Below are 13,145 nucleotides of genomic sequence, written 5' to 3'. Positions count from 1 at the left end.
CGAACTCCCAAGTGGCCTCCAAGGCTCAGCCCAGGGATGGCAAATTGAAGTCTCCCAAGACCACGAGTCTCTGAAACTCCATGACCAACTCCGAGATGACTTCCAGCAGCTAAGGCAGGGAAATTGCTATGTAGCAGGGAGGCTGATACAGCAGTCCCAACTGCTCCCATGAACCTGTCTTCAAAAATAGGATCTCATAACTGGCAATTGGCCCATCCCAGGTTACGTATGCACACAAATATCTGAAGAGATTGCTCTCTCGCTCTCGCTCTCGCTCTTGCTCTCTTTTCTAAATGAGGCTAGCAATCACACATGCATACTCTTCCAGCACAGAGACAGGATCCCCCCAAAGACCAGCAAGTTGGGCGTGCAAGAGTTCCAAATAAAAGTGTTAGACAGGAGAGTATCCAGGTGGAGTCTGAAGGTCAGAGTTTACAACAGCAGCATTAGCCTGTCTGAGTCAGAGTCAGTCAGAGTTGCAAGATTCGCTAGTCAAGGCACCTGAAGTGAGAGTTAATGGGTGGTTGTCATCAAGACAAAGTTGATACTTGTTGTTCCATTTTCATAGAAGCAGCCCTGGTTCTAGCTCATTTAGTGGCATGCAATTCCTTCCACGGGAGCAGTCTTGCAGAGCGCCTTTGCTGTATTCTCTTTGCCATGTTCTTGCATTGGGAGGGGTTCCTCATTCTGCACCCTCATCTTCAGAGAGTGACAGGAAGTGTGTCTGTTGATTGCTGGCCTGTCTCATATTCCTGTCCTTCTAAGGCAGTTCTGTCTGTTCTGGCTACTCGGTCACTTTGGATGGTCCAACCACCAAGCAGCCACTGGCCACTACATGAACCACTCATTGCCAGCAAAGGGCTGGGCAATTCTGAGGGAAGAGAGCACCATGAGCCTGGGGATGCCCTCCTCAGATTCCTTGGCAGATCCTAGGAGTCCTTCACCACGCATCCACTCCCGGTCTGCCATCTTAAAATAGCTTGCAACATATTGAGAATTCAGAAGATCGGAAGTTCAAGAAGGCTTGGAAACTGCACTCTGTTTTGGAAGGGGAAAGCTGTATTCAGTTCTTGTCTCTTACTACAAGTGTTGGTTTATTATTTTTTAAAATCCTGCCCTCCCCGGCTGCATTGATTTCATTCTCTATGCAGCGCTGTACATTTTTACGGAATAGTTTATACTTCAACATGAACAAGTGGTAAAAGCTTTTTCTGGATTGTAGCACTGTCAAGATGCTCACCTCACAAAAAGAACATAAGATGGTGCCCTCCTTGTAAAAAAATGCAGCGTGTTAGAGTGAAAGGTTCAAGCTAGTTTTTCGTACTTTCTCTCTCTATTTTTTTCCCTATCTGGAGGAAATGTTTTTCCACTGTGAAGAAGCAAAGAGAGGCAGGTACCTGCATGTATGCATAGACAACAGGACCAACTGAGCTATTAGTCTAATTGGCTTGCCCATATAAATAACTCATCCAAGTCATTTGCTCGGTATGAGCAGTACATCATTAACAGAGCCAGCAGATAATTACTCATGCATTCTTATTTTTAAAATTATAACAGAAATAAGGAAACTTTGAGAGATCCTAGCTTGCATGACCAAGATCAAGCTTCTTGGGAACTGTGATTCTGCAACCTCTAGAAAGCCATGGTACCTCACACTTGAATTAGCATATAGCAATAGCACTTAGAGTTATATACCGCTTCACAGTGCTTTTACGGCCCCCTCTAAGCGGTTTACAGAGCCAGCCTATTGCCCCCAACAATCTGGGTCCTTATTTTACCCACCTCGGAAGGATGGAAGGCTGAGTCAACCTTGAGCCTGGTGAGATTTGAACTGCCGAACTGCAGATCAGTAATAGCAGTTCAAGGATTTTCACACACACAAAAAGTCACTGGTTGCAATTTTATGGAAGTTTGATTTTTTGGATGGGTCTGAAATTGCCATTTCACCAAGAAAGAACTTTAAATCAAGCATTTAAGCAAAAATGCAGTTGATGTAACAGCATTTATTTTTCTTTTGCCAGATCTTGGGGTTCTAACGGCATCTCAGAATTAATAAAATATCCCAAGGCTGATGCGATCTATCAGGTCACTTTTTTTAAAAAGGGTTTTTTTTGTTCTCTATATACAATTATAGGTATACATTCACATAATTATTATTCTTTTTTTTTTTTTACATTCATGGTTCTTATACATTTGTCATTCCATTTATAGTTATAACTATTCCATTTGGGTTGCTTTGTTTACCATCCCTTACCTGTTTTGACACCACCTTCTTCTTCCTTTCTTTTCTCCCTCCCTCCCTCCCTTCTCTACTTCCTTCCTTCCTCCCTCCTTCCCCTTCCTTCTTCCCTTACCTCTCCCCTCCTCCTCTCTTCCTCTTCCCCTTCCTACCCTCTCTCCTCCTCTCTTTCTCTCCTTCTCCCTTCCATTTTCCTCTCCTCCTCTCTATTTTCCTTCCTTCCCTCCTCTTCCTCTCCTCTCCTCTCTTCCTTTCTCTCCCTCCCTCCCTTCTCTACTTTCTTCTTTCTTCATCTCCTTTCCCTTCCTTCTACCCTTACCTCTCCCCTACTTCTCTCTACCTCTTCCCCTTCCTACCCTCTCTCCTTCTCTCCCTCTCCCTTCCATCTTCCTCTCCTCACCTCTCTCTTCCTTCCCTCCTTTTCCTCTCATTTCCTCTCCTCCTCTCTGTTGCTGCTGATGTCTCTTCCAGCTCTTGATTTATATTTTCTTGGGGTGGTATTTCCGCGAACCCAAAAATCACTGAATATCATTTCTTGTTCCTTTTCCTTCTCTCTCTCTCTCTCTCTCTCTCTCTCTCTCTTTTAAAAAGAGAATATTTTTCTTTTTTGGACATAGACAACACATAACACATAGAACCTTCTTCAATTGCGTACAGCATGTCGTTTGGTTGCAAAGTTTTTGTGCATCATTTCCACAGTCCTCACTTTCAATTGTATATAAAATCACAAATTATCAATCTGATATATATGTATACATTATTATCATTGCCATATCATCAACACAGTATATTATATAAAAAGTTATTGTAACTATTAAACATGCATTTGACTATCAATTGCTTTTACATCCTTTTATATAAAATATTCTGAATTTGAAGTAAAACTATAAAATGGCATTCCATTAAATCCTCCTAAAATCATCCAGTGACATTACATCTTTATAACATATTCTAATTAAAAATTGGTTATATTTAATAACAAAAACTTTTAAACTTCCACCCATAGTCCTTTTTTTCTTCAATTTTTGGAACCCTGTCCTCAACTTTCTCCATTTGATAAATGTCCTCGATCTTCCCATCTCTTTTTGCTGATCTTCGTTCTACATTCTACATTCTCTCCTCACTTTTCTCTGTTATTACTAATATTTTTTGAATTTCAAACATAATCATTTGCAATATTAATATTTCTTTTTCATGTTGTGCCATTCTTCCAACATATAAACACTGCCACTATAACTTTCAAAGCTTTTTGTTATATTTCAAGCAAGTTCATTATAATCTTTCAGTTCAAGGCTTTTCTTCACTCCAGTCCAGCTACTGATAGAGCTCAGAGAAAAATTCTTAAGAGGAAAAAAAACAATCAAGCTTTTTTTTAAAAAAAGAAATTTATAATCCACAAGTAAAGAAAAATAAAAGAAGAAAAAGTAGTAGAAGAAAAACTAACCCATCCAATTTAAAAAATAAGAAACAGCAGAAATTCCATCCGTAAAAAGAAAAATTAAGAAAAGATAACACACTAAGTTTAATGTAGCTTGATCTTCCTGCTTATTTTCTTCTGTCTTCAATTTTAATTTAGTTATGATTTTCTTTGGGTAATCTCTTTTCTAATAATAAAATTTCCTCACCAATTTGACACACTTTCTCTTCCTTTCCATTCCGGAGCTGTCCCAACTTCACCATCTTCAAAGCTGTGTTTCTGTCATTGGAAAAAAGAGCTTTTCTTGGATCGATCAGGGACTTTGTGGTGCCCCTGAGATCAGCAGGACATGCTCTTCTCTATCACCATCTCTATGGGATGGTTTAGGTCCAAAAGGACCATCCAGTGACAGAAATATCGACTGCGATCTAGGAGCTCCAAGAACACAGGACGTATCGTCGCGACGTCAGCTCCTCCCTCTATCAGGTCACTTTTGAGTGAATCCACAGCTCAGAGAAACTTCTGGCTTGAGTTTCTGTGCAGTTTCTAAGGTAAAACCGAAGCCAAGATTCTATTCTGAGGTGACTTTCATCAGCTCATGTGATTTGGGACAGGGCTCCTACTGTATCTCATAGGTATAGCTGCATGATATAGATTTCTCTATGGGGGCAGCCTCTCATGAGAAAAGTCAAGAATGGAAGACCAATAGTGACTGTAAATGGGGGAAAACATATCTTTAAAATCAGCTGGAGTTTGGGGCTACTTGTAAGTGTCTGCTGATTGGATACAGGCAGCAGCGTAAGAAGAGAGAAGGAGGAATACAAGAGTTAATTTATGCCAAAAGTAGATCTTTCCCATATGTGATGGGAATTTAGATATTTCTATTGTTGCATTAGTTTTTAGGCCAGTGCTGGCTGGAAAATTACGGGCATTCTAAGTCCACACATCTTAAAAGAAGCCAAGTTTGAAAAACACTGATGTAGACAGTGGGGGCTTTGTTCACCTTGTCAGACTGAGTCAGGAGTAGACTGTTCTAGGCATTGTTGAAAAACAGATCCAATACTGATCACAGCAGGAAGAGAACAGGGGGGGGGGGGGCTTTTGATAAGAACCAAATAAGACAAAACCCAGTGTCATCAGATTTACGCGATGTCTCATGAAAAATGGCCAACATTTAAATCAAAATGTAAATTTAAATCAAAAGGCACAAAATACAATCAACCAGCTCACAGAATTCATGTCAAAGTAAAATAAAAAGTAAAATCTATTCACTTCCATGATCGTAGTATTAGGAATTTGGTTGCATTTTCCCCTTTAGTCCCGGTATTTAGTGATACCTGTTTCCCAGCCCATGTGGGATTCTTCATTCCTGCCCACTTTTCCTGCTCAGGCATATCTTAGTCATTACAGGAGAGATGGTACTGTACATATATCAGTCATTCTGGGAAGAATTCAAGGTCACTTCTTCCAGTAACATAACATTACCCGTTCTTCTTTCTTGCCAAAAGACTTAAAAAAGCCCAGCTCTGTTTAATGAGCTGCCATGAAACTCTGCTTACAGCTAATTGAGCTGTGATGGAAACTGGGGCCATTAAACAGGTAACATCTATGGCTTAAAGACCAAGGGCTAGCCCCAAGGAGGCATGGATTTGTTTTGTACCAAAGGACTAAAAAGAGATGGAGATGAAGAAAAAGAAGATCTTTTGAGGTTAAAAACGGCCTTTTTCACTGGCCGATCTCCAGCTAAATGGCACACATGGTCATGTACACATTTCGGCTGTAAATGACTCTGTGCAGGTTCATAAAGAAAATAACACCCAATGCTAAGTTCATGTCTTAACTTCATTTGAGCATGGCCTGCAGCAGAAGCATGAAATTTTTCTACCAATCTTCTAAAAGAGAAGCAGCTTAAGGGCCAGCCACATAATTATGCAAAGCGAGGCATCTGACTTAAGGCAGCAGGTACTTGGCCAGTAACAGTCTTCCTGCGTGAATTGTGTGGAAGACGAAACAGCTAATGCTGTAATATTTATTCAACTCATCCTCTGCCCCACACACATCCCCACCCAGTCAGTTCACTGCCACAGCTATCCCTTCATCAAGGTCTTCAGTAAGATTGTTGTTTATTTCTAGCTGCATGAACTCCTGAATGAAACTTGGGCAGCTGCTTTTCCAGTGACTTCCAGTTTATTGTAGTCTGTACTTCTTGTCCTAGTGAGTTACAACAGGAAAGTGCTTTCTTGCCTCTTATTAAAAAGTCAGCCTCCATCAATCACAGAAGCCGTTGTTCTCTCTCTTACTCTGTCACTCTATCTGGTTTCTTCTTTTGGGTTCCTAGTTCAGACTGGTCAATGAGACTGATATGATCCATATAATAAGATGGAACAACCCAAGGACTCAATATGATCCATATAATTTGGGTATGATCCATATGACCCATATAATAAGAGGGAACAACCCAAGGACTCAAGAATGAGTCTGAAGAAGTTTGGATAGCCATGTATCCAGAATGATAGAAGGCCGTGATGGCGAACCTTTTCGGCACCGAGGGGTGAAAAGGGAGCGCACACACTCATCAGGTCTGCAAAGAGGAGCTGCCCAGGGGGCATGTGCAAACCGGGAAATGAACTTCTGATTTCTAGTGTGTGCATGCACACCGGCAAGCTAGTCTTCCAGTTACTGACGTGCATGTGCGTGCGATGATCAGCTGGCCAAAGACCAGCTCCTCCAGTTTCCGGCACTGCCACACAGACGAAGAACAGTTGATCATCACATGCGCGTGCACGCTAGAAACCAGGAAAAGGAATGGGCAACACTGCGTGTGCCAGGTAACATGGCTCCATATGCCACTTTGGGCACACATGCCAAGGTTCACCATCACGGATATAAGGTCTCCTGCTTGAGCGAGAGGGTTAAACTAGAAGACCTCCAAGGTTCCTTCCAACTCTGTTATTCCATTATTCCATTCTATTCCATAATAACCTCTCAGGAGGGGACACATTTCTTTAAGTAGATTATGGGGGAGAGATGGGGGTTCAGACCCATCTTCTGGTTTAAGAAACACATACTGTCTTTTCCTCTTGTGCTGCTGCTGCACACAAAGCGCCTGTAGTTTGGCTTGTTGATGTGTCGCTTGGTCCCTTTCCTGCTTCCCTTGCAAAGCACCTGCTCTTGTATTTTAATTATGCCAGCATGTCCTTATTGTTCTCAGGTAATTGTTTCAGGCTGCATTGGGATAAGCAGATGAGCTGAATGACCTAAGTGCAGGTTTCTGCAAAGAGAAAGGAGGGCATATTCTGGTTTCTTGAGGATCTCCTTAGCCCAGCTTTCAACATCTCAACCTGAAAATCTCTAGCCTCTGGGTGTTGCTCTCCAACGCGTGGCTTCAAAAATTGCCTCTGCCCAAAGCTGCTTCATTGAAAGCTACCTGTATTTCTTGCAGGGTCATGCTCTGTCCTTGACCCTCCTTGCCAGCTGGATTTAGCACTTCTGCTGTGGCATCCAGTCATTTGTTTTTTCACTCCCTCGGGGTTCCATTTTTGGCAGCAGAGGCAGTTGTCTGTCATCAGAAGGAATTGAATGTTGACACCATCTCTGGGGAGGGTCTTTGACAATTCGCCATGGCCAACTTGACACACTCAACTCACTGCAGGACAGAGTTACACTAATATCAAAGGAATAGAATAGAATAGAATAGAATAGAATAGAATAGAATAGAATAGAATAGAATAGAATAGAATAGAATAGAATAGAATAGAATAGAATAGAATAGAATAGAATAGAATAGAATAGAATTCTTTATTGGCCAAGTGTGATTGGACACACAAGGAATTTGTCTTTGGTGCACATACTCTCAGTGTACATAAGGAGAATAAAAATACATTCATCAAGAATAAAAAGATACAACAGTTAGTGATAGTCAAGGTTACTAATAAGCTATCAAATTATACTAGGAAACAAATAAAAACAATATAAATTGAAAGATACAAGCAACATGGTTATAGTCATAAGTGAGAAGAGATAGATACTAGGAAGGAAGAGAAGAAGAATAGTAATACGATCTTAGTAAATTATTTGACAGTGTTATGGGAATTAGTTGTTAAGCAGAGTGATGGCATTCGGGGGAAAAACTGTCCTTGTGTCTAGTTGTTCTGGTGTGCAGTGCCCTATAGCATTGTTTTGAGGATAGAAGTTGAAACAATTTATGTCCAGGATGTGAGGGGTCTGTAGATATTTTCACAGCCCTCTTTTTGACTCGTGCAGTATACAGGTCCTCGATGGAAGGCAGATTGGTAGCAATTGTTTTTTCTCAAGTTCTAATTATCCGTTGAAGTGTTGTTTGTCTTGTTTGCTTGCAGAGCCAAACCAGACAGTTATGGGGGTGCAGATGACAGACTCAATAACTCCTCTGTAGAACTGAATCATCAGCAGTTCCTTGGGCAGTTTAAGCTTTTTGAGTTGGCGCAGAAAGAACATTCTTGGTGGTGCTTTTTTGATGACATTTTTGATGTTAGGTGTCCATTTTAAGTCTTGAGATATAATAGAACCTAGAAACTTGAAGGTCTCTACTGTTGATACTCTGTTGTCTAGTATTGTAAGAGGCAATAGTATAGGAGGGTTTCTCCTAAAATCTACCACCATTTCTACGGTTTTGAGTGTATTTAGTTCAAGATTGTTCTGGTTGCACCACAAAGCTAGTTGTTCAAAATGGTGGGATAGAATCATTAAAGAAAAGGTGCAAATGGAGAGACAGAATTAAATGCGAATGGCAACAATTAAAATAGTTTTTATTTATTTTAAATAATGAAATAGAATTGTTAAATTGTCCCACAACAACTTGTCTCGCAGTGAGTTGACCATGGCGAGTTGTCCTGCACTAAGTTGTAATTCAAAGACTTACCTGTATACCGTATCTGGCCAATTACCACTTCTGGCAAACTTTTTTCTCCCCTCTCTGGTTCAGTTAAATTTGTATGATGAAGGGGAAAACAGCAAATGGAGACACATTTTGGACAATATTAACTGGGGGCAGCCATTGCTCCAAATCAAATATGTAAGCAATCCCACTTGGTTTACTGCTTGAAACCATCCTTTTGGGTTTCATGAAGTTAGCTGCATCAGCAAAGCTTGGAAATGTGATGTTACTTTTTGGCTGTTTGCTACAGATTTCCAGCGACCGCCAAGCACAAAGCAGATGGGTTTTATTTGCTTTGTGAGTTGTGGTTTGATGGTTGGGTTTTTTTTAAAAGCCTTGAAGAAACAGGCTGCAAGTGACTCTCACAATAAACTGTAGAGGCCGTGACATTTAGTTGGCATCGTGGAGACCGCTTGTCATACACACACTGCTTTGCTATGCTTAGTTTAAAGACCAATGGGAGATTGTTGAATCTGTGACAGAGATGCACTAGTGACATCACATGAAGGATCAATCATTCATTCATTTGTTTAATTCAAGAAGTACATCAAGAGCAGAGAAATACTTTTGTTCTGTTTAATTTAATCTGTGATTTTTTGATTCTCGCGCTCTTCTCCTCTGCTTCCCATTCTTTTGTCTCAACCACACAGGTTTATCGGCACCTACTTTTTCTCATTGCACACATGTTCGCCTCGTTTTTGCTGTAGCTCACAGTACAGCCAGCTATATCAATTTTTAATTTGTTCCCCTGCTCTTTTCTCTTGTTACCCTATCCTATTGTTTGCTTTTATTCCTTCCAGCTCTTTTGTGGGTGTTTTTTTCTTTCAGCCTCTCTCTTCCTAAAGTCTCTCCCTCCCTTGATAAAAGTCATCTATAGTTGTCTATTTGGAGCACATAAGAAAGATAACCATTACTCAAAATAGAACTCAGTGGTGAAAAATCCATGGATACCTCCATGGAATACACCCATGTCATTTTTTTGCAAGAATTTGGAAATGGTTTGCTATTGCTTTCTTCCAATATTTTTTTTATGCTGTCCCATTAAACCCTATTAGCCGCACCCTAATATCCGAGCTTGTCAATCAGAAAGGTCAGCAGTTCAAATCCCTAACGCCATGTAAGGGGGTGAGCCCCCGTTACATGTCCCAGCTTCTGCCAACCTAGCAGTTCGGAAGCATGTAAAAATGCAAGTAGAAAAATAGGGACCACCTTTGGTGGGAAGGTAACAGTGTTCCGTGCACTTTCGACATTTAGTCATGCCGGCCACATGATCTTTGGACAGCGCTGGCTCTTCGGCTTTGAAACAGAGATGAGCACTGCCCTCTAGAGTCGGGAACAACTAGCACATATGTGCAAGGGGAACCTTCACCTAGTATCAACCAGGTTTGCTTTTCTGGCATCAAGATCGACTAGGTGCTAGCATGACATATAATTTAAAAAATAGGTGGTCTTGCTGTTCGGTAATAATGGAAGATTTGCTCTCCCATCAGTTCTGACATTACGAGTCTTTGAAACATATGTAATGTAACTTGCTGGATAAAACCAGGATGGAATGTCAAATAAATCTTCAGCTTCTGAAGGTATGAAAGACATGGCTTTGTCATGAGCCCCCAACGGGTGCGTATCATTCTGGAAATGGTTAACAGATTAGGTAAGACCTCACACACGCGCACACATGCACACACCATGTGGCCCTTGTTCCCTTCCTTCCCATCTTTGTCAATTTTGTCCAAATTTAATGTTATTATTTATTGTTTTAATGTTGTGCTGGTTTTTTAATTATTGCAAGCTGCCCAGAGTCGCCTCTAGGCAAGATGGGTGGCATAGAAGTTGAATAAATAAATAAATATTTTTTTTTAAAAAAGGCAAGAGCAGTGTTTTCCCAGCCCTTGACTTGCTTGTAGAGTTACAAAGGAGATAATGAGCTAAGACAGGGGAAGGGAAGAGGGTCTCCAGGGGATTTTTCTAGCCATAATAAAGGGTGCAGCCAACGTATAGGTTTATGTTACACAATCCAGATTGATGGGAAATATCATATCTTCTAAACAGTATGCAGAATGAGTCAGGGTGCCTTGATAGCTACCTTGTGTTCTTTGTTTAGGTTTCAGCCATGTTTAGCACAGCTCTCTGGTAAATTCCTAGAAATTGTTTAAACAAGCTGAATGGCTTTTATATATTGAGAAATCATGTAAATAGCTCATCTGTGATCTTCCGAAGTGCTACATTTGATCATTCTGTGCCCATTATCCGATACTTCATTTTGGTACTGTACAGAATGGGTCTTTGGGGGATGAGGAGGTTTGCAGGCACTGCTAATAAAGCAAGTAGTTTGGTACCCTGAAAACATTACTTTTATCCTATCTACCTTTCAATGAGCCACCTTATAGACGGCAAGCTGAACTTAAACTTGTGACCTAAGAGGTGAAGGCTCTCTAATGTATTGCCAACAAAATAATTGCCAGTCTAAATGTCGGTGGTGCATTTTCATCCCTTAATGCAATTGTTGCTATGCTAGTTGGCTGTGATGTGGCATTTTATTCTGAACAGTGATTTTATATAGTGGGTGTTCTAGCTGTGTGTCAGTGTCAGATGGTAGGTAAATAGAAATTTGCAAACATCTCATTCATTAACAACTATAATTTTTGTTGCCTTTTTTGTCTTGTTTTGGAACCAACAGTCTTTTGAACTGAAAGAGGGGGGGAGAGAGAGACTTATTTAACACTGCTACTTAATCCCTGACATCTATTGTATGTTACCAAACTCAGATATAGATCTGACAATATAACAATTTTAGAATAATCCTTCTGCTTTTTGTGTCTTTTGCTGACTGTAAAAAACTCTTTGCAAACATAGATTTTGCTTCGGTAGCTGCTGCATTTTACAACCTTGTAATGCACAGGAGGATCCATAATGCCAAATTCTGCTTCCTTTCTGTTGGAATTCATTGTTGAAATGTACTTCTATCAACAACTGCAATAGTATTCAGCCAGTAGATGGCAGTATTTACAAGTTTAGATCTGTGGTATCTACTTCATGCTCTTTGGTTCTGAGTAGAGTTTCCTGTTACAGTTATATAGTTGAGCAGTAAAGCACATGGTGACTGTCTTTGCTTGTTTTGAGTGGTGTTTTATATAAACATAATTTTTAACACCTTCCCTTCCAGTTCCTGGAATGTTTATATGGTGGGAAGGAGTCAAGTAGGGATAAATAAAGTTAAGATGCAGTATGGTAGACTATAGCTTGATATAAAAAGCCCACAGGGGCTATACATTATGAGCTTATGAACCAACAGTTTGATCTCTTTTTGCTTTCTTTACAGAGAGAGAAAGTTTGTGAAGTGGTCGCTACAGTGAGGCAAGGAACATTTTTCTGACCCCAAGTACAGTGACACATTAATTGACTGGTTGCTTTCTCTGCCCAATTAGGAGCTAGAAAGAATAAATAATTAGTTGCAAGTTCTCTGAGAGCATCACAGCAATTACAATTGGGATCAGCAACTCGGTCATTAAATAAGATGGTTGCTAAGGAAACCTCGACCGTGCTTATGATCTTACTTTAGCTTTTGTTTGCACTACAGACCTGCAAAGGCTGTAAATGAAAGGATTGATTGCAAAGTTAATTTTTCATCACCGTTGTAACTGCCAACAGTTGCATGTGAAGCAGTCTTGAAGCAAGGACTACCTATATGTCCATAGACACAGTCTCCTGATGTTCACAGCTTGAAGCAACCTTGATTTAGGTCTGTCTGCATCTTAAACTGAAGTCAGAGGACTTGGGCAATAGAAACGCTGTAATCTGAAAATGGCTGCAATAACCCATCAGACCAAATACTCCTTTGTAACTTTACTACTCTTGGTCTAGAGCCTAGAGTAAGCCTCAGTTTTAATACAGGTGTCTTGCCAGTTCCAGACTGACTGAGTAACAGAAGGGATCTTGGAGGTCTTCTAGTCCAATCTCTTGCTCAAGCAGGATACCTTATACTATTCGAGACAAATGTCTATTCAATGCATTCTTTAAATTTTCCAGTAATGGGGCACTCATAACTTCTGGAGGCAAGTCATTCCACTGGTTAATTGTTCTAACTAGTTCTAACTAAGGAAATTTTCCCTTAGGTTGCTTCTCTCCTTGATCAGTTTCCATCCAGTGGTTCTTGTTCTGCTTTCTGGTGCTTTGGAAAATAGGTTGACCCCCTCTTCTTTGTGATATTCATCATTGGAACATTACTATCATGTCCTCTCTGTCCTTCTTTTAATTAAACTAGAGATAGCACTAGTATTAGCAACAGCACTTAGACTCATATACCACTTCATAGTGTTTTACAGCCCTATCTAAGCAGTTTACAGAGTCAGCCTATTACCCACAACAATATGAGTCCTCATTTTATGAACCTCGGAAGGATGGAAGGCTGAGCCAACCCTCATTCCATCAGAATCAAACTCCTGTAGTCAGCAGTGAGTTAGCCTGCAGTTCTGCATTCTAACTATTGCACCCTTATGGCTCTTCCCATATACCCAATTCCTTCCACTGTTCACCATATGTTTCAGCTTCCAGTCCCCAGCGATGCCTTGACAATG

At 40.5% G+C, this 13,145-nt stretch overlaps 1 protein-coding gene across 2 annotated transcripts in view; it reads left to right on the top strand.

Moving 5' to 3' along the window:
* SDK2 (sidekick cell adhesion molecule 2) overlaps window positions 1–13,145 on the top strand; it is a 468,912-nt gene that overhangs the window by 158,263 nt on the left and 297,504 nt on the right. The gene's annotated exons all lie outside the window — the stretch shown is intronic.

Source organism: Natrix helvetica (genome assembly GCF_964273705.1).
Source record: "Natrix helvetica genome assembly, chromosome: 1".
NCBI lineage: Eukaryota > Metazoa > Chordata > Lepidosauria > Squamata > Natricidae > Natrix > Natrix helvetica.
This window is presented reverse-complemented; position numbering and strand designations above follow the sequence as displayed.